The 23,595-nt window shown below is 35.0% G+C and overlaps 1 pseudogene; it reads right to left on the bottom strand.

Annotated features, from left to right (window-relative positions):
* Positions 1-1,779: 1,779 nt before the first annotated feature.
* On the bottom strand, positions 1,780-2,227 carry LOC141516204 (AP-1 complex subunit sigma-1A pseudogene; annotated as a pseudogene).
* Positions 2,228-23,595: the final 21,368 nt, after the last annotated feature.

Here is a 23,595-nt window from a genome sequence, read left to right as displayed (position 1 = left end):
AAAATCTCTTCCAGCTGGAGGACTGAGACCAGGGAAGGCATCTTGGAAATAGTGACCTCTGATTTGGTCTTGAAGAAATGGAGAGTTGTATTTGTTTGTTTGTTTTATAAATGGAAAGTCAGAGATGGAGGTAGAGAAAAATCAAATTGATAAATGGTCTAAACAATAGGCAGTTCACAACGGAAGAAACCCAGTCTGTATAACAATATGAAAAATGCTACAAAATCACTTATAATTGAAGAAGCATAAATAAAAATACTTCTGGGATTCTGCATCCTACCCATCAGAATAGCAAAGATGAGAAAAAAGGAAAGTGATAAATGTTGGAAACAGACTCATTAATACATTATTGATGGACCTCTGAATATATACAACTACTCTGGAAAGCAATTTGGAATTTACAAAAGTCAAGAAATAGCATGTGATCTTTGAATCAGTAATACCACTCTGGACCCAAAAGGAGTTACAGAAAAGGAAAAGGTCCCATATATAAAAAAATAACAATTTTTTTGTTGGTGATTATCTCCTCTCTTCTCCTTCCTCCTCAAAAACAATCCTTTAGAAGCTAAAGGAGTGCCCATCAATTAAAGAATATATGAATAAGTTGTGATATATGAATGTGATGAGAATGAGAAGAAATGCAAAAATAAATGATTTCAAAAAGTCATAGAAAGATTTCTGTGGAGAAATGCAGAGTGAGGTGTGCAGATCCAGAACAATTTAAATTAAAATATTGATATGATAAAAATGCATAATTTTGAAAACTTTTATAAACTGATGAGGAAACAATATGCAGGATTAGAAGAACAATTTTTATAATACTATATGCAAATATTTATTTATTTGATAACCACTAAGCTGACAATTTTGTAAACTTTAAGAGCTATGATCAACACTGTGATGATCAATGATTCTAGAGAATGGATGATGAAATATACCATTTATCTTCTTACAAAATAATGATGAATTTATGGTATTGAATGATATTTATATTTTTTCCAGAAATAATATTCTTTTTATTTTAGAAGGAAACAGAAACAGATAAACACCCTTCTTCCCTCCCTCCCTTAAATAAGAGCATTTGGGGATCCACTAAGTTCCCAACAGGTCTAAGCCTTCCTATTTCCCTTTCCTCAGAGTAATAAGATTTTAAAAATTATCTACATTCTACCCTACAGCTCAAACCCAATCTAGGAGGGGGGGTAGGGATGAGAGAGCAAGAAAAGGAAAAAGTGGGTCCTCCTAAATATACTAGATATTCTTTTCCCAAGAAAAGGATGAAGGCTCAGCTGATTGGAGTAGATAAATGGAAGGGAGGAAATGGAGATATGTTATTTTTTCTTTGGGTAGGTGGAGGGCTAAAAACAACTTCCCTTTAACCTTACATGTTTATATATTTACAGTATATATGAGAACAAAGGTTTGGGTGAAGTCAGTTCTCATGATGGGGAGGATGAAAGAGAGGGAAACAGAGAGACAGAGAGAGAGATAGATACATACATGATCAAATCTCTCTTCTTGGTCATAGTCTTTCTCTACCCATCCAATTTTTCAAGTATCAACTAGAAAAAGTGAAGGATTAGGAAGTGATGGGAGTTGGAGAAAGAAGGGATGTTTGAAGGATTTCAGCCCATAGTTCTGTCAAAGAGAAAAGTGAGAGAACAGGGGAAGGGTATTCCACAGGGAAAAGGGATCTGAACGTGTGTGGACTTTGAAGCAACCAGCCATGCCTGCCAAGGCATGGCAAATCTGCAATGCATCTCCCATTGGGGTGGGAAGCTATGCCAAACCCATCTCCTTCAGGACACTTCGAGGTGACTCATCTTCCTCCTGTAATAGATCTGCTTGTTCTATGGCTTTTAGCACACTTTTCTTAGAGGTATCCTGGACATCAGCACCCATCAGAAATTCATCCAAGCTGAAGTAGGCCTTGTCGAGTTCACATACACTGCCAAAACATTTGTCCAGGAGTTCCACATAGCGGTGGATCAGTTCCAGTGTGATAAGCTCATTGGGTGGCACAGCAGAAGTAGAGACTTGCATATCTTTTATAGACTACTTTGAGATCTCTCCACTCCAGGAAGCTGCACATCTTCAGCTTTCTGGCCAGGACAACCTGCATAAGTTCTTGAACCATCTTTTTCCTCTCCTTGTCTGACCTTGCCAAATACCATTTCTGTAGCCAAAGCTTCCCTTGCCGGCTGAACAGCAGCATGAACCGCATCATCCTGCAGCCTCTGTCATGGTGTGTCCCTCTTCGGACACTGGGCCGGCTCCGCTTTCTCTCTTTCCCTTTTCTTAACCCCCCTACCGTCCCCTCCCCGCCCTACTCCTCCGCCACAGGACCCCAGCCCCACCCACGATATTATATTTTTGCATGCAACCAGTGATGGAAAGTTAAGTAATGCAGTGGATAAAATGCTTGACCTGGAGGCAGGAGGACTCATCTTCTTGAGTTCACATGACAAGCCATGTGATTGGGTCAATCACTTAACCCTGTTTGTCTCAGTTGCTTCAAATGTAAAATGAACTGAAGAAGGAAATGGCAAACCACTGCAGTAAGTTTGCCAAGAAAACCCCAAATGGGATCAATAATAGTTAAAAACAACTCAACAATGAAAGTACTTTAAAATAATTTTACTTTGGGCAGTGAGTTGGTATGGTGAATAGAACATAGTTTAGAATCAGTAAGACTCATCTTTATGAGCTCAAATCTAGTCTCAGACACTGCTAAGAAAATCCCCAAAAGGGGTCATGAAGTGACTCAGTGCAGCCAATGAGAGAATTTGTTTTGCTTGTTGAAGTATATTTGTTATAATACATTTTCTCTTTTCTTTTCTTTTTTTTTTAGGTTTTTGCAAGGCAAACGTGGTTAAGTGGCTTGCCCAAGGCCACGCAGCTAGGTAATTATTAAGTATCTGAGACCAGATTTGAAACCAGGTACTCCTGACTCCAAGGCCGGTGCTTTATCCACTATGCCACCTAGCTGCCCCCAAATTTTCTCTTTTCTTAAAAATGGGATGAGGGGTAGAATGGGGAGAAAATAGATTTCTTTTCATTAAAAAATAGAAAGGGTAGTGAAGGAAGTACTACACATTATTTAATGTTTTGTGCATTTTCATATGAGATCTTCATATTACTAATTTTACTTAATTGCTTTGTTTAATTAAAATTGAATGAATTTTCATGGAGTAAAGGTAATCTGGAAAAGTTAGAAACATTGAAAACAGAACATTAACAAAACTTGTAAAAGAAAATGAGAAACGACTCACAATCACCTACAAAAGACTGATCAAGGTCCTATAATCCCCAGAGTACTGTGCATTGCTGATACAAGCAAGAATTCCCAAACCCAATTACTCATTTCCAGCCAGGCTTTGAAACACCATGGTCAAGCTAGGGGATGTAGGGCTGTCACTGAAAAGAACAACCACAGCTCTGTCATCTGATGAAGAGAATGACTGTGAATTCAGCTCTCTTGGAGAGCTCATGGATATTCCTGTTGTAGTAACACTCAGTCCAAATATTGTCACTGGACCCTTAGGAATGTAAACCATATGTGTAGTAGCATCAAGTGCATTCCTCTATCAAATGAAAGAATGATTTTTATTCATTCTTTGCAAGAAATTTCTTTCAAAGATACTCAAAGACATTTTTAATTGCCCTGTAGACTTTCCTCTAAGCATTTATAGACTAAAGTCATCTGATTCTAGTCACTCTTATTATTCAAGTAACTTGCGTGGGTTCTCTATTTGTCCAGTTAGCTCATGTTCTGCTTCTCTCATTTGTTGCCTGGATTATCATGGGTCAAATGACATATAACCATACCATTATCATCAACAATGTCACCATCAATATCTAGATAGTGTTCTAAAATTTGTAAATTTTTAAATAATTTGAACCTCAAAACAATCCTGTAAGGTAGATAATCAAGTCATTAATACTTCCATAATACTCCTACTCTGTGTTATAATTATCATCTTATATTCACCAACATTTCAAGGTTATGCTGACTTCAAGTTATCATTATCCCTTTTCACAGGTGAGGTAACTGACAAAAAGAAGTTAAATGGTTTGTCCAGAGTTACACGTGGTTACACGAAGGTAAGATCTGAATCCACGTCAATAGTCTATTGATGATACCATACCACCTCTAACCTTCTATGTGTCTCATTTTCTTCATCTGCAAAATGGTGCAACTAGATGACCTGTAAGATATCTTACAACTCCATGCTTCTTTGGGCTATTTTACATAGAGCTCTCTAAATCTCATTGTTCATTTTGCAAATGTTTGCCATTAGTCAGGAAGGGTCAAAGGGAGAGTATGGGTAGTTCAGGGAAAATTCACTATTTTTATTGGAACTATAACTCAAAGAGCAAACCTTTCAGACAATGATTCAATTTCATCATTGTCATATTCAGAAAGCTATAATTGTTTCTAAGTGCACTCTTTTTATTACCATCCATTTCACAAGAAAATTTCTGTCTTTTGCCCTCTGAGGACCGGGAGCAAGAGAAGTTTAACATCATGTCTTCAGTTTGGTTGAAGACTATTATTCTCTTTATATTTAGCATCTCATTTTGATTTATTCATAATTCATTCTGTAATGTTGAAGATCATATAGGATCCATGATAGTTTTAAAATCATACTCCATTTGCTTGTATGATGGGGGAGGGGAAACACTTAGCATTTTTAAAGCTTGTTTGATTGACTCTGTTGAATATCTAAATATGCTTGAAGTGTCTTTCTTTGGTTATAATGCAATTCTAGGATGACTATTAATCTCCCAGGAGTATGACACTGGCTATTTGCTGCAGATGGTTAATAAGTTTGCCACTTCTAGGCAGGGTAATCACTGACTTCTCTGTGAATTTATTTCAGAATTCAACCCCATGGATTGATATTAAAGTTGGTTTAAGATCCCAGACTAAGAGAGCACTGTCAGCCAGAGACAAGCAAAGAGTAAACATTACTGTTCATCTCCAGTCATGTGTGCTCTCTGAGTGACTCTCTTTAATTCTGCTTTTGATGCTGCCCACAGCTTTACCAGAAAGATGATTACTGTCATTTCCAAAGGATATCTTGTAACTGAGATGGGGGCTGTTTTGCCACCTGTCTGTTTTTGGAGGAAATAGGCACACATAGCTCAAGAAGGGGAAACCAAAGCTTATTTGATTTTTGTTTTTTGGAAAATCAGGCAATTGCATAATTACAGTTATGGTGATAATTTAGAAATTTATGCAATCACACAATCTCTTCAGGGTGATCTTGAGTCCATTTAACTCTCTCTAAAACAATTATGTACATAGGAGATGATCTGATTAAGTAAATACTTATTGTGTCTTTTATAGACAGGTACAAAGACAGGCAAAAGACACTCCTTATGTACTGGGAAACAATGATTTGTTGTCATTTGTCCTTCATTGTTGAAGAGTAAGGAACAAGCAAGTACCTATATACAGATAAGCTATATATGTGATAAAAAGGATATAATCATCAGAGGCAGGGCAGCAGAATTGAGAGAGACTGGAAAAGATTTTATGTAGATTGTGGGATTTTAGCTGGAAGAAGAAAGCCATGAAGTGAAGAGGAGGAGGGAGAGTATTCTGCATGTGACTGCCAGTAGGTGAAGATGCATGGAGTCAGGAGGGGGAGTCCTTTGTTCAAGGAACAGTCAGACAACCAGTGTCACTGGACAGGATTATGTGGTGGGGTTCAGTGGGTGAAGAATTGAAAGGGAGACTATTGAAAAGAACTGGATAAAGAGAATGAGAGTTCACCTTAATTCTCTAAATGTTTGCTTAATTCCTAGGAAAAAGGGTTGTCTTAGATTTTATTTGTGTGAAAAGTGCTTTGTAATTGTGTTCACAAAGTTCCTGGGTTTATATTGGCAGGTAGACTCCTAAGTATTTTATAAAATCTAAAGTTACTTTAATTTGAATTTGTCTCTTCAAAAAGATTTTTTTTAGTTTTTTTGCAAGGTAAATGGGGTTAAGTGGCTTGCCCAAGGCCTCACAAGCTAGGTAATTATTAAGTGTTTGAGGCTGGATTTGAACTTAGGTACTCCTGACTCCAGGGCCAGTGCTCTATCCAATGTGCCACCTAGTTGCCACCAAAAAAGACTTCTAACTGAAACATCTTTTCCCTCTGCTTTAAATATGTGCTTGCTTTAGCTTAGTCAAATATACTACACATAAAAATTCTTGCTCAGATAAAAAAAAATGGCAAAAACTGTCCCTGGAGTTGCATTAAATCTCCTCCTTGATTAGCTGGGGCAGAAGATGAGGGAAGTCCAACAATAGTGACATGATGATGGTTTGTCTCATCACCACCATCTGAGTCCACATCTGGTTGGTCCTTATAGTATGATCAAAGTTGGCAGAAACCCACAGGCTTTATACAAATTGGAGTTCTAGGGAACTAGTGGCTAAGCCATTCATATGCTGAAGGACCCTGGAAATAAAAGGTAATCACCATTTCAGCTCCAGAATATCCCCAAGTTGGCAGTGGAGTACAGTAGCCTGCCAATATAAATTCGGGAACTATATGCATACTGTTACAAAGCCCTTTTCACACAAATAAAGTCAAGTCTAAACAACTGGAAAAATGTCAATTGCTCATGGATAGGTCAAGTTAGTATAATAAAAAAGACAGTTTTACCAAAATCGATCTACTTATTCAGTGCTTTGTCAATCAAACTACAAAAAATCATTTTCAAAAGCTAGAAAAAGTAATAACAAAATTCTTTTGGAAGAGAAAAGGGTAAAGAAAATCAAGGGATTTAATGAGAAAAGATACAAAGGAAGATGACCTAGCCACACAGATCTAAAATTTTATTATAGAACAGCAATCATAAAAAAAAATTGGTAATGACTAAGAAATAGAGTGGTCAATCAGTGGAATAGAAATAGTAGTAAATGAATATGGTAATCCACTCTTTGATAAACCCAAAGACTCTAGCTTCTAGAATAAGTACTCACTAATTGACAAAAACAGGAAAACAATATGACAGAGACTAGGCATAGACCAACATTTGACACACCAAACCAAAATAAAGTCAAAATGGGTACTTGATTTAGAAATAAAGGATGATGCTATAAGTCAATCAGGAGAACAAGGAATAATTTATCTATCAGATATTTGGAGAGGGGAAAGAATTTATGACCAAACAAGAGACAGAGAATATTATGAAATACAAAATGAATTATTATGATTACATTAGATTAAAAATGTTTTGCACAAACAAAACCAATGCAACCAAGATTAGAAGGAATGCAGAAGCTGAGAGACAATTTTTATAGCCATTGATTCTGATAATGACCTTGTTTCTAAAATATATGGAAAGCTGTGTAAATTTGCAAGAATACAAATCATTTCTCCAGTTGTTGAATGGTCAAAGGATATGAGCAGGTGGTTTTTAGATGAAGAAATTAAAGCTATGTGTTGTCATGAAAAATGCTCTAAAGCACTATTGATTAGAGAAAAATTCTGAGGTACTATCTCATACCTATCAGATTGGCTAATATGAAAGAAAAAAAGAAATGATCTAATGAAGGGAATATAGGAAAACAGGGTCAGTAATTTACTATTGTGGAGTAGTGAACTGACCTAACTATTTTGGAGAGTAATTAGAAATTATGCCCAAAGGGCTGTGCATACTTATCTAGCAATATTTACTAGAACTGTATTCCCAAAGAGATAATTAAAAAAGGAAAAAGGACCCATAAATACAAAAATATCTATAGCAGCTCTTTTTATAGTGACAAAGAATTAGAAATCGAGGGGATGCTCATCAATTAAGGAATAGCTAAACAAGTTTTGGTATATGAATGTAATGGAATACTATTGTTCTATCAGAAATAATGAGCAGGCAGCTTTCAGAAAAGCCTGGCAAGACTTTCATGAACTGATGCTGAGTAAAGTGAGCAGAACCAGAAGAATATTGTGCTCATTAACAGCAATACTGTCTGATGATCAATTATGAGGACTTAGCTCTTCTCAACAGTACAGTAATCAAAGATAATTCTAAAAGACTTGTGATGGTAAATGCTCTCCAGATTCAGAGAAAGAACTGTGGAGTTTGAATGCAGAGCAAAGCAAACTTTTTTCATTTAATTTTTTTGGTTTTTTCCTTTTTTATATTTTCTCCCCTTCTGTTCTGATTCTTTTTTTTCACAAGATGACTAATATGGAAATACATTTAACATGATTATACATGCAAAACTATATCAAATTACTTCTGATTTGGGGAAGGGGAGAAAGGAAAAACTTGAAACTCTGAAGTTACAAAAATGGATGTTGAAACTATATATGTAATTGCAAAAAATACTATTTGCTAATATATATAAATATAAAACACTTTGCTAATATTAAACATATATGTATAATGTATATTATATATATATATATATATATATTTAAAACACCTTGCTTTTATACACACACACACACACACACACACACACAAACACACACACATGTATAGCTTCTCCTGAGAAGTTATATTACGAGGCATAAAACCTCTTGCAAATTTTGGAATTGTGAGTCATAATCCAGATTTAGAGATAGGGAGTGAACCTCTGGTTTTATTGATTTAGGGAATTCCTAGATGAGAACATTCCTTTTCCTAATGCACATCAGCATTAACTTAGAGTCAGAGTCTGTACTTGAACCCAGCTTCTAAGGTATATACATGAGTGCTGTCCAAGTCAAATAGAAACCATGATCACTTTCTTGACTTAGAAAACCACTGATTGATATTATGTTCTATTTTATTTTTTTCTAGACAAAATCTTTTTGATTTACCATTCTCATTCAGAAAGTTGAGGTGCTTAAAATCAGTACAAATAAATAAAACTTGAATTTTTTTTTCTGTAGGAGTAGGATTCAGATCCCTGAATCTGGAATGGTCCAGACTGCTTCCTTCAGGCATCCTTGGAAAAGCCAGAGGGAGACCCAGGGAAAGGGAAGGACCACCATGAAATGGGATCATCCTGAGAGAGGAGCCCATGCCTTGGAAAGTGTTGTCTAGCTGAATCCTATGATCTTGAACTCTGGGCATTATAATAACAGAGCAAAGCAGCATAGACTTATGAGTGACAAGCTGACACTGTCCTAATGTTAAAATTATTGCCAATCATATCATACGAATGAGTAACTCAAAGGTGTAATGTCTAGGAAAAAAGGTCATACTGATGATTAGTTAGTTCAGTGAGATATATTGGATTGTTCTATTCCATTTCTATTCCATTTCCAGATGTCATATGCTGGTGTTTGCTTAGCACCATGGTGCCTTGATGACCAAGAGATTCCTGCAGCAGTCAGACCATCACCAATAGTTCTGTTTCCCACCAATCCAGTCATGGGGTAGAATAGTTCTGATGTGCCTTCAATAGCATATTCCTCACTATAATAAATATGATTATGCAAGTTACATCATCAATCATTTGGTTGGTTGGCATGGTCCTCTTGATGTCAAATTTCACATTAATAGAAGTTGTACTACCAGTTCTTACAAAATATGGTACAGCAAGCAGAGTCTTTCCTCTGAGACACCTTTTTGCAAGAATCAAGAAATTTTCCATTTTCCTTTGACATTTTACCATTCTTGGCTTGGGCACTGCTGCTGATGGTACATGAATACTAGCTTCAGAACAATGACCTTAAGTGACTGGCTAATTGACAAAGAACTACTCCATCCACTAATGCTTCTCCAATATTATCAGGCAAACTTATTTTTAACCTCAATTCAAGATTGCTATGAAATTGTGTTTTCTCCCTATTCTCCCTTAAATGTTCCATCTTTCTTCTCATTTTGAATTCAAGATCTGCTGTCTCTTATTTCTGGTAAGATGAACTCCTTTGAAAGCTTATCTACATTTCAAGCCAGATGGACTGTGTGAATAACTGTCAATTCTGTCATGATCCTCTAGATGATACTGAAAACTGTGGGGACACAGAATTCATCGTGGAGATTTATATTTGAAATATTCTTTTTTTTTCAGAGTCCATCAGTTCTTTTTCTGGATCTGAATAGTACTTTCCTTCATGAGTCCTTTGTACTTGTCTTAGATCATTGTGTTTCTGAGAAGAGCTAAACCATTCATAGTTGCTCATTGTACAATGTTGCTGATATTATTTTACTGTTTCTATTCATTTCACTTTGCATTAGTTTGTACAAGTCTTTCCAGTTTTGCTGAATTGTTCCTCTTAATTATTTCTTATTTTTTAAATTTTGAAATTTTTTTTAGGTTTTTGCAAAGCAATGGGGTTAAAGTGGCTTGCCCAAGGTCACACAGCTAGGTAATTAGCAAGTGTCTGAGGCTGGATTTGAACTCAGGTCCTCCTGACTCCAGGACTGGTGCTCTATTTACTATGCCACCTAGCTGCCCCCCTGTTCATTATTTCTTATTGCACATAATATCCCATCGCATTCATATCCCACAGTTTGGTTAGCCATTTCCCAAATGATGGGCATTCCCTCAATTTCCAATTTTTTACCATGAAAAGTGCTGTACTTTTGCACATGTATATCCTTTCCTCTTTTTTGAGTTCTGTTTGGGATACAAGACCTAGTAGTGGAATTGATGTATCAAAGTATATGTACAATTTGATTGACCTTTGGGTAGAATTCCAAATTGCTCTCTAGAATGATTGGATCAGTTCACAACTCCACCATCTGTGCATTAGTGTCCTAATTTTCCTGCATCCTCTCCAATATTTATCATTTCCCCCTTTTATCATTTTAGCCAATATGATAGTTGTGAGGTGGTATCTCAAAGTTGTTTTAATTTGCATTTCTCTAATCAAGAGTGATTTAGAACAAGTCATCATATATCTATAGATATCTTTGATTTCTTTATCTGAAAATTGCCATTCAAATCCTTTGACCATTTATTGATTGAAGAATGGTTTATTCTTTTAGATTTGACTTAGTTCTCTATATATCTGAGAAATGAGACCTTTATCAGAGACACTTGCTATAAACATTGTTTTCCAGCTTTCTGCTTTCCTGCTAATCTTGGTTGTATTGGTTTTGTTAGTGCAAAAGCTTTTCAATTTAGTATAATCAAAGTCATTTATTTTAGATTTTGTATGCTCTCCATCTCTCGTTTGGTCATGAGTTCTTCCCTTCCTAATAGATCTGACAGGTATATTATTCCTGCTCTTCTAATTTGCTTTTGGTATCACACATTACGAATAAATCATGTACCCATTGTGACCTTATTTTGGTTCAGGGTATGAGATGTTGGTCTGTACCTTGTTTGTGTTCCTTTGTATTAAAGTTTTCCTGGCAGTTTTTGACAAATAGAGAGTTCTTTTCCCAAACATTGGGGTCCCTGGGTTCATCAAATACTAGGTTCCTATGATCATTGACTACAATGTCTTGTGTGCCTCATCCACTGATCCACCCTTCTCTTTCTAAGTCAGTGCCAGAAAGTTTTGATGATTACTATTTTATAATATAGTTTGAGATTTGGTATTGTTACACCATCCTCCTTTGTATTTTTCCTATTAATTTCCTTGATATTCTTGACATTTTGTTCTTCCACATGAATTTTGTTGTAATTTTTACTGGTTCTATGAAACAATTTTTGGTAGTTTGATTTGTATGGTACTGAATAAGTAAGTTAAATTAGGTAAAATTGTTTTTTTATTATATTTGCTTGGCCTATTTATGAGGAATTGATATTTTCTAAATTGTTTAGATCTGACTTGTTTGTGTAAAAAGTGTTTTATAATTGTGTTCATTTAGTTCTGGGTTTGTCTTCACAGGTAAATTTCCAAGTATTTTATATTGTTTGAAGTTATTTTAAATGGAATTTCTTGTTCCATCTCTTGATCCTGGCTTTGTTGGTCATATAAAGAAATGATGATTTTTGTGAGTTAACATATCCTGCAAGTTTTCTAAAGTTAATTATTTCAAGTAATTTTTAGTTGATTTTCTAGGGTTCTAGACTGGTAGTTTTGTTTTTAGGATTGTCATAGAATTGTTCTAATTCCTTCAGTTGTAGTACTATATTGAATAATAGTGGTGATAATGAGGTATCTTATTTCCCCTCAATCTTTTTGGGAAGGTTTCTAGCTTCTCCCTATTACAGATAATTCTTGCTGATGATTTTAGGTAGATACTGTTTATCATTTTAAGGAATGTTCCTTTATTCCTATACTCTCTAGTATTTTTAATAGAAATGGATGCTGTATTTTGTCAAAAGTTTTTTCATCATCTGAGTAATCATATGATTTCTGCTGTGATTTGGACAATCATGTTGATAATTTTTGTAATATTGAATCAATGTTGCATTCCTGGTATAAAGCTCAACTGGTCATAGTGTATAATCCTTGTGATATATTACTATAATTGCCTTATCAGTACTTTGTTCAAAATTTCTTCATCAATATTCATTAGGAACATTTTTCTGTAATTTTCTTTCTCCTTTTTTAACTCTTCCTGTTTTAATATTAGCATCATATTTGTGTCATAAAAGGAATTTGGTAGGACTCCCTCTTTGCCTATTTTTCCAAATAATTTATATAGTACTGAAATTGATTTTAATTGTTTAAATGTTTAGTAGAATCCACTTGTCCTGGGGTTTTTTCCTAGGGAGTTTAATGGCATGTTTCAATGTCTTTTTCAAATATGGTATTATCTGACATTCTGTTTCCTGATCTATTAATCTAGGTAATTTATATTTTCATAAATATACATCACTTTCATTCAGATTGTCAGATATAATAGTGTATAATCAGGAAAAAATTTCCTAATGATTACTTTAATTTCTGCTTCATTGGTGATGAATATTTGGCTTTCTTCTTTCTTTTTAGAAATATCTTATTTATTTTATTTTTTTGCCACAACAGTTTGTAGATTTATTTTATATAGTTTATATTTATTATTATATTATTTCATTAAATTAAATACTATATATATTAAATATTGTTTTATAGTCATAGTTTTTGTTTTTACTTTCACCTTTGATTTTTCAGAATTTCCAATTTGGTGCTCAATTGAGGATTTTTAATTTATCCTTTTTTCAAGTTTTTTTAGTTACATATCCAATCCATCAATTTACTTTTCTTTCCATTTTGTTATTGTAATTGTTTAGAGAAATAAATTTTCCCTTAAGTATTGCTTTGACTGTATCCCATAAATTTTGATATGTTGTTTTATGGTTGTCATTCTCTTTTTTGAAATCATTATTACTTTTTAATTCATTTATTTCTATGATTTGTTCTTTAACCCTGTTATTCTTTAGGATTAGATTATTTAGTTTCCAATCAATTTCGATTCCTTCTTTCCGTTGTCCTTCGTTGAATGTAATTTTTATTGCATTACGATTAAAAAAAGAATGCATTTAACATTTCTGCCTTTTTACAATTTGATTTTGAGGTTTTTATGTCCTAATATACAGTAGATTTTTGCATAAGTGCCATGAGCTGCTAAGAAAAATCTATATTCTTTTTTATTATCATTCAGTTTTTTGTAAGGCAATGGGATTATGTGACTTGCCCAAGGTTACATAGCTGGGTAATTATTAAGTGTCTGAGTCTGGAGTAGAACTCAGGTCCTCCTGACTCCAGGGCCAGTGCTTCATCCACTGTGCCACCTAGCTGCCCCTCTCATTAAGTTTTTTTTTAGGTTTTTGCAAGGCAAATGGGGTTAAATAGCTTGCCCAAGGCCACACAGCTAGGTAATTATTAAGTGTCTGAGGCCGGATTTGAACTCAGGTCCTCCTGACTCCAGGGCCAGTGCTTTATACACTGCGCCACCTAGCTGCCCCTCTCATTCAGTTTTTAAACAAAGGTCTGTCATATCTAACTTTAAAACATTTTATTTTTCTAATTTGTTTCTTGTTTTTTTTTTTTTTTTTGGTTGAGGGGACAATTAAGGTTCTCTACTAGTATAGTTTTGCTATACCACTAGTATATATGTTAAGTACCAAAATTGCTTCTTTTAGTAAGATATAGTTTCCTTCCTTATCCTTTTTAATTGTCTAGTTTTGCTTTTGTTTTGTCTGAGATCAAGTTTGCCACCCTTGCTTTTTTTAAACTTTAGCTAAAGCATAATAGTTTCTGCTCCAACCCCTTACCTTTTCACTCTCTGTGTGTCTCTCTCTGCTTCAAGTGTGTGTTTTTTTAAACAGTACATTTTAGGATTCTGGTTTTTGATCCACAATGCTATCTACTTTTGTTTTATGGAAGAGTTCAACCAATTTACATTCACAGCTATGATTACTCCCTGAGCATTTCCCTCCATCCTATTCTTCCTGTTAATCCTGTCTCTCCTTTCACACTTTCCCTCCTCATCAACATTTTCCTTCTGTCTAGCACCTCTCCTGATCTTCCTCCCTTCTATCAATCCCCACCTATTCCTTTAATAATCTCCTCCCTCTAACTTCCCTATTGAGCAAGATAGATTTCCATATTAAATAGTTATGGCTATTATTTCCTCTTAGAACTAATAATCATGAGGGTAAGCTCCAAGTGAAGCTCATTTCTCATTCTCCCCTTTCCTTTTGCACCTCTTCATGTGAAATAATTTACCCTGTTCTACCTCTCCCTTCCTTCTGCACCTATTGTACTCCTCTTTCTCATCTCTTAAATTTTTTATGTCATTCCCTCAAATCCTCCTTATTTCTGTGCCCTTTGACAAATTATATTCCCTCTTAGCTGTACTCTTAGTGACACAATTTCTAAGATTTACAAGTATCTTCTTCTTGTGTAGGAATGTAAACTTTACTTCTATTGAATTCTCATATTTTCTTTTCCCTTTTTAATCTTTATGTTTCTCTTACATTGTGATATTGGAAGTCAAAGTTTTGGTTTAGTTCTGGTCTTCTCCTTATGAATGCTTAAAATCCTTCTATTCCATTTAAACACCACTTTTTTTTGTCTTGATGTATTTTACATTTAATTTTGCTAGGTAAGAGATTCTTGGTTATGGTCCTAGCCCCTTTGACTTTAGGAATGTCATGTTTTATGACCTCCTATCCTTCAATTTACAACTGCCAAGTCCTGTGTTATCCTGATTGTGACTCCCTGATATTTGACTTGTTCCTTTCTGGTCACTTGTAGTATTCTTTACTTGACATGATAGATCTGAAATTTGGCTATAAAGTTCCTTGGAGTTTTTATTTTGGGGGTCTCTTTCCTGAGGTGATTGATGGATTCTTTCAATTCCCATTTTGCCCTCTGATTCCAGGGCATCTAGACAGTTTTCCTTGATAATTTCTTGAAAGATTATTGTCCAAGTCCTCCTTTTGATCATATCTTTCAAAATAATTATGATATTCTCTCCTGAATCTATTTTCCATGTCAGTTAATTTTCTCATGAAGTACTTTATGTTTTCTTCTATTGTTTCATTCTTTTGAATTTATTTGATTAAATATTTATATCTCATAGAGTCATTACATTAACATCTACTTGCCCAATTCAAACTTACAGTGGGTTGTTTTCCTTATTTAACTTTTGTTCTTTCTTTTCCTTTGGCTAATATTCTTTAAGCCTTGAAAAGCTAAGCCTTAAAGTTTAAGGTATTGTTTCCTCAGTGGATATTTTTAATCTCCTTTTTTCATTTGGCCAGTTAAATTTTTAAAGCAGTTTTCCAAACTGTTGACTGTTTTTTCATAATTCTTTTACATCACTCTCATTTCTTTTCCCAGTTTTTCCTTCTATTCCTCTTATAGAGATTTTTAAGCTCCTTCTTTCTGGGCTTGGAACCACTTCCTGCTTTTCTTTGGGGTTGTCCATGAGTGTTTTGATATTTGTTGTCCTCTTCTGAGTTTGTGCCTTGGTTTCTTTTCTTTCACCACAATAACTTTCTACTATTATATTCTTTTTGCTGTTTTTTAGTCATTTTGGGGGGGAGGGGAGTTTTCTCCTTTCTTTTCAGTTTGAGCTCTGCTCCCAGGGTGGAAGGGCACTCTCTCAAGCTTCTTGTGTCAGTGTCTTGAAGACCCTGAATGATTAACTGGTGCTGAACTGATGTTGCCCTTAGACCCATGAAGACCCTCATGTCTGTTGCTGCATTGAAGGGTTATGGCTGGAAGGGGTGGCTGATGCTGCTGAAGGCCATAAGGGCCTGATGGTGGGATATGGCATGTACTGAGGCCAGTGTGCTGTTTCTGTCTTTCCCTGGGACTACCCTGAAACAAATGGTGGTCTGGTCACAGAAGGATGCCTGTTAGCTTGGGGCTTCACTGAAGCAGGTGGTGGTCTGACCAATGAAAGATGATTGTTTGACTAGGGCTATACTGAAGCACAGGGTGGTTCTAGGAGCTGGAGTCTGCCGATTTCCCTGGCTAGGCTACAGCACATGGGGAATCCTAGTGTTGGTGTTTGCCTGCTCTAATATACTGGGGTTCAAGATCTACTGGTTTGATGAGGTGGGGCTTGTTGCTGGCTTGCTGGCACATTTCCTGTCCTGGACCACATTCCTCAGTTCCCTTTTTACCAGCATGAGATGAACCTTTCTTGGAGTTCTTCCAAGTTTCTTGGGCTAAAAGATTCTTTTGTCTTCTATTTTTGCTAGTTCTGCTATTCCAGGATTTATTTTGGGGTGCTATTTTATGATTGGAGGTAAATATGAGAAAGTTACAACTTAGTGTTTACTCCTCCAGTAGAAAATTTGAAATATTCTTTTTTATTGGTTTGCTTCACCCTTCTTTCTTCATTATGCCAGATAATAGGTTGAGTTTCAAACCAGACCAACTGGATCCTTTTGTTTTCCTAAATGTTGCCTCATGAAGGGTGATGAAGCAGTGTTGATGGCTGCAATGTATCTTCTGGGGTGTGTCTGAAACCTTTGTACTTATACCATTTCTATAACCACTCTCATTTTAGGTTCTTCTTCCTTTGTTCTATGTGACAAAGTTAAAATTCACAATTTATTTCTTCTCTGCCACGAGGCTGTAGTTTTTCAGCTTCTATTGATTAAACCCATTTCCTTTCTTCCCTTCCTCATATCTATAGGCTCTTAGGTAGAATTTAGTGTTCTCTGGGATTAAGGGGAAAATAAATGAAGGTGTTGCCACTTGTGAGAGAAGGCTTCCTTTTCCTTCTTTTCTCTTTCTTCTCCTTCCTCTTCCTTCCCCCTTTCCTATTCTTTTTTCTCTTCCTTACTTCTTTCTTTACTTCCTCCTCGAATTTCTCCACCTCATTTTTCCTTTCTTCCTGTCTCTTCCTTCTCCTTTTCTTCTCTTTCCTATTCTTCCTTTTCCTCCTTCCCCTTTCATTCTTTTTTTTTATTTTTCAAAAGGCAATGGAGTTAAGTGACTTGCTCAAGGCCACACAGCTAGGTAATTATTAAGTATCTGAAGCTGGATTTGAACTCAGGTACTCCTGACTCCAGAGCCGGTGCTTTATCCACTGTGCCACCTACTTGATGCATATTTAACTATCATTTTTTCCCCTCAGAATAAAACAGGTTTTCATCCTGAGTGAGTGTATAATTCATGTAAATCAGGGTTACCTATACTCACCTCTGTGTTTTTGTTTAAGAAAATAAGAGGGGCAGCTAGGTGGCACAGTGGATAGAGCACCATCCCTGGAGTCAGGAGGACCTGAGTTCATATTTGGCCTCAGACACTTAATAATTACCTAGCTGTGTGACTTTTGGACAAGTCACTTAACCCCATTGACGAGCAAAAAACTAAAAAAAAAAGAAAAATAAAATAGAAGAGATAAGTACTAGGGTAAGTATCTGTATATGGTAGCAGCAGAAGCATTAGTTGAAATGCATTAAATTTTTCCCCCCTAATATATGCCTTCTTAAGGCTTTCATTATTACCATTGCCTATAAGTTCCATGTCTTCCATGTTTCTTTTTTAATTCTAGTTCATGCCCTCTTGGTGTTTTTGTTAGAATATTGCAAAAACCATCTAAGCAGTCACCCTGACAGGGTTTAATTATTCCCTTTTTCTGATCCTATTAATAATTCTCAGATTAATCTTCCCAAAGTACAAAACTAATCACACCATTCCAATGCTCAAACTCCTCCACCGCCCTGTAGTTTCCCATTACTGTAGAAAATCCAAATTCTCTGGGAGGGCATTTAATGTCCTTCACAACCTGGCTCCAGGCTCCATTCTAGAAATCCTTATCTTGCATTGCTTCATGACATCTCTCTATATTTTAGGGAGTTTTGTGACATGTGATTTATATCAAATATATCTTTTATCTCCTTCCTCCACTGTCAAGGGCCAGCTCCTGAGAGTGATTTACACATATTTTTGGTGTCCTTTACCACCAGAGCTATGCATGTATTCTTGCTCATTGAATGAATTTGTTGGCTCACCAGTGAACTCTGACCTCAGACATTCTGTGGTGTTAAGGGGTGTTTTCAGACTTATAAGGATAGATAGTGCATATTTATCCAGGAAGTAGGGTTTCATCTAACCTTTTATGGCTGAGATAAATATTTGTTATAAAAGTCTGAGAATATAAGAATAAAGCAATAGAGTTTATATCATGACCTTACATGTTGGTCATTTGTGTACATCTCTATTCGACCTGACTCTCATCAATGTTTAGACACACACCAGAACTATCACTGGTGATACTCCACATTTTAATACTTTTCACTTCTGACACCTGGAATTCCCTTCCCCCATTTTGACCTACTGAAATACTATTCCTTCAGGATAAAAGGTTACTTTCTTTGTGAAGTATTCCCTGAGACTCCCAGTGAGAAGCAATCTTTTGCTCATCCAAATTAGTTTATTCTTCTTCAAATGTCCTCTTCTAATTTGCATTGTATAGAGGTGGTATTACATGGTGTATATATGAAGTCATGAAAATGAATCCTGCTTCTGGCCATCACTAGTTGTGTGATGCTAGGAAAATCCTCAGTATAAACAAAATTAAAAAGTTTTCACCTGCAAGCCAATGAAATGGTGAGGTCTAGGTTATATGTACCTTTTGTAAAAATATAACATTGCAGGGAATTACTTGTGCAAGGAGATTTTTTTTTAGGTTTTTTTTGCAAGGCAAATGGGGTTAAGTGGCTTGCCCAAGGCCACACAGCTAAGTAATTATTAAGTGTCTGAGACAGGATTTGAACCCAGGTACTCCTGACTTCAAGGCCAGTACTTTATCCACCACGCCACCTAGCCACCCCGTGCAAGGAGATATTACCTTTAATTTGGTGGTGAAATGCACCAAGCAATGAAGAGAAAAACCATGAAATATCTGGGCAGTGTTATTTGGTGTGTGGGGGGTGATGAGTGATGCTAAGAAAACTTTCATTTCTCATTGTGCATAAATAAATGCAAAAAAGTTTCAAGAATGTTTGGTGAGCTTCAGAATGAAATGGTGAGTTGAAACTTAATATTTCATAGGGAAAGCAGTATAATATAGTGAAAATGTACTTGGATCTTGAGACATTATGATCTTCATTCAAATCGTGGTTCTGACACTTGCTAGCTGGATGACTGAATATACATTCCCTATCTTTTTTTTTTGTAAGGCAAATGGGGTTAAGTGACTTGCCCAAGGCTACACAGCTAGGTAATTATTAAATGTCTGAGGTTGAATTTGAACTCAGGTACTCCTGACTTCAGGGCCAGTGCTCTATCCACTGCACCACCTAGCTGCCCCTTACATTCCCTATCTTAATTTCATTATCTGCAAAATGGGAATGATTATACTACTTGCTTCATAGTGTTCCAAATAAATGCCTTTAATAGTCACCTATAAAAATGGTGATTGGGAAACACTTTAATTATAATATTAATTATGCAACTAAGATTATTTTGAGGCTCTTTTTTAGAGAGAATGAAGGAAAAATTACTATGATGGTATTTTTATGTGCCTTTTGGGAGAACCAATCTTTTAGGAAAATAGAGTGCATTTAATTCTGCCATTTAAAAATGTTCAGATCCACATCAGGTTTCTTTGCCAGAGCGGAAGTTGTGTTTGTTGCTTATTCGGGGAGAGATTTTCTCTTAAATGGTAGTTCACTCTAATGGAAGATATTTACCTATTTTGTTATTAGGATGAATAAATACTATTGCAGCAATTTCCTCCCAAAGGACTAAGTATTTTATATAAATAATTTAATTCATCAAAGAGACAGGTAAATAATACTAACTTATCTATATAGAAAGAAGACAGAAGAAAATTCCAAATTAATATTATAATGAGATTGCTAAGGAGGCAGGATATGGTACCTTACTTAACATCAACATTCCTGAAGCCTTTTCTATTATCGCCACATCACATACATCTGTTTGGTTTGAATCTTTACGTCCCTTGTTTAACAGGGCCATAGACTGATGACAGATACTGGTATATATTGGCAGCTGTATAGCTGTCTGGTTCATCTTTTCATTATCCATGTCTTGAAGCATTCTCTAGGGAACAAACTGACTATTATTTCATATATCCCAAGACTCAAGCATAGGAGAAAACAGACTGAAATGATAAATCTTTTAGAAAAAAATTTAATGGTTATAACAGTTATTGGAGAAGAGATCAGTACCATGGCTAGAGGTAGTATTTAGTCTGATTTGTTTTAAGACTGGGACATCATCAGGCCAAGGGTAATTCATAGAATCAATAGTTATACTGCTCCAATCCTGGTGAACATTGGGATGGGACCTGCAATTTCATTGGTATTGGGGACACCCAATGAGCAAACATTCTACCAATACAGAATAGTGCCTTCTCTGCAACTTATAATTTTAGGGAATTTACAGGAGACAGAGGAATTAGGTAACTTATCCATAGTTGCAAGTCAGATTTGGGTCTTGATTCTAGGTTTTCCTAACTTTCTAACTCTCTTCTATATCTTACTATTGTCGTGGGCGGGGACAGTATCATCAAACTTATTTAAGGAAGACGAAGGGTTATTAATTGTTGACACTAGATTCAACTGAGTTACTAAACTTTTGTACATTTAGTATAAACATTCTTTTGTTTACTAAGTAAAAAAAGATTCAAGAAGATAAGACCTCTTGATGTTGTTATATTATCTTAAATTCCAAAGGAGAAATTCATAGTTATGTTTGTGTTTCTTCCTTGGTCTATTTGTTGGCAGTTGGGACCTTTTCTTCTTTTTTTGATCTATTTGTGGTACCTTCAGATCAAAGGGCATACAAAGTTTATAGCTTTTGGGGCATAGTTCCAAATTGCTTTAGGAGAGGGATTTTGAGCCAAACAAGATAGAGGCAATTACAGAAGAAAAAATAGATAACTCTGATTACATGAAACAGAAAAGCTTCTTTACATACAACAAAAAACCTAATGTATCTAGAAGAAAGGAAGTGGTTGAGTGGGAGGAAAACTCTATGTACTAAATTTATCTGGAGAGTGGCTGGTATCCATGATATATAAACAATTTAAAATATATATGTATACATTTGATAAATTTATATTCACATTATCTGTATTGTGTATGTGTGCTCTACCATACATTTATATACATACACACACATACACACAAACACACACACACACACATACATTCCCCAACAGATAAGTGGTCAAATAATATGAATAGTTATTTTTTTTTTTTTAGGTTTTTTGCAAGGCAAACAGGGTTAAGTGGCTTGCCCAAGGCCACACAGCTAGGTAATTATTAAATGTCTGAGAACGGATTTGAACCCAGTTACTCCTGACTCCAGGATCGGTGCTTTATCCACTGCGCCACTTAGCCGCCCCATTTATGAATAGTTCTTAAAAAATAATTACAATTAGTAATAATCATATTAGAGAATGTTCCATATTGCTAAATGAGAAATGCAAATCAAAACAATTCTGAGGTTTCACTTGACACTATGAAAGCTGGCAAAGATCAAAAAAGATGGAACTAGTCAATAACGAAGAGATTTTTGGGAAGATAAACATATCCCATTCTTACTAGAATTATGAATCATTATGATAATTTTTTAAAGAAATTTGAAATGATACAAATAAATTGATTAAAATGCCCATATCCTGTGATGTATTGATTCTACAACTAGTATTAGACTTCAAGGAAATTACAAATAAGCAGAAATTCCCTAGTAAAATATTTACAGTAGATCTTTTTGTAACAACAAAGGATAGAACACAGTGTATGTAGTTGAACAAATTTTAGTTTGTAAAGTAACTATTACAGTGATATAAGAGATAACATATGTGACAAATTCAGAGAAATATAGAAAACCCTACATGAGCTGATGACAAGTGAAGTAAATGTAGCAAAGTAAATAATATACATAACAAATATAGCAATATGTAAAGAATAATCACAAAAACCCCAAAATTATGTTGCAAAATTATTAAGAATAAGCTAGTTTTAAAAGAAGAGATATGAGAATAAAACTGTATTCCATACTTTGCCGTGATGGAAGATCCACAAGTATTGGTCATTGAATATATTTTCACATATTTTCAGTGTATTTATCAGTTCTGCTGATTTTTTCCCTTTTCTTTTTCCTTTAAAAATACTATTTACTTTATGGGATGGCTTTCTGGGAGGGATAGGCAGAAGAATACTAAGGGAAATTATGGTTGTACTAAAAAAATCATTCAAGGCTTAATTTTAAAAATGGTTAGGCTTGTGTGACCTTATTAGATGGCTTAAGAGGAAAGGAACAGTCTCATAACAAAATTATACTAATACAGTCATACATTATTTTGATTAAAAATTGGGAGAATCATTACAAATCTTCACAATAGACTCCCTAATGAACTCAAGTTTTGAAAGAACATGAACAAAAGATGGAAAAAAAGAACAAATTAAAAAAAAGAACAGAGAACTCTTTTTTTGACAGTTACTTGAATGATATATTGGATATATAATATTTATTTAATTCCACAAGGCAGCTGACAAACTGTCATATGATATTCTTGTATTCGAGAGAGAAATTCTGAGGTTTTACTTCATACTCTTAAAGTTGACAAAGATGAAAAAAGATGGAACTAGTCAATAATGGAGAGGTTTTGGGGGTTGGTTCTTATCCTTTGTAATCAAAGACCAAAATGAAGTCACTATGTTAGAGACAAATTACACTGTGTTTGACTGTGACTGATCAGACCAATATGAGATCAGAATACTCTACCACAGATTGATCATAATGTAACCAGGTGAATAAGTAATTGTTGAACAAATTTGTAAAAGATTAATGAATTGATTTTAAAATGGAAGGGAGATCTAACATGACTAGATCTAACATTAAAAATAAAATAAAGACCTATCATGAAGATATAATAATGGATAGCAGCTATGTAGTACTTTAAGTTTTCAAAGTGCTTTTAAAATATGTTGTTTTTTCATAAAAACCTGAAATATAAGTACTATTATTATTATGCCTATTTTACAGATGAAGACAAGAAGGCAGATAGAAGCAAAGTGACTTTCCTGAGGACACAGTTAATAAGTGTCTGAGACAGGATTTGAACTCAGATTTTCCTCACTATAGGTCCAGCACTCTATCCAATGTGCTACCTGATGTTCATGAAACAAAGTTGAAGGGACAGTCATAAGGCAGAATAATAGAATAAAAGTGAAGAAAAAAGTCTGGACAGATCAGAAAGATGGAATCCAAACTTACAATATACAATTTTATAGGAAAAATTTATGAAGTCTTATGTTTAAATTCAAAACAA

The sequence above is a fragment of the Macrotis lagotis genome, chromosome 3, assembly GCF_037893015.1.
Source record: "Macrotis lagotis isolate mMagLag1 chromosome 3, bilby.v1.9.chrom.fasta, whole genome shotgun sequence".
Lineage (NCBI taxonomy): Eukaryota > Metazoa > Chordata > Mammalia > Peramelemorphia > Peramelidae > Macrotis > Macrotis lagotis.
Note: the sequence above shows the minus strand (reverse complement) of the source record. Positions and strands in the feature narration are given on the sequence as shown.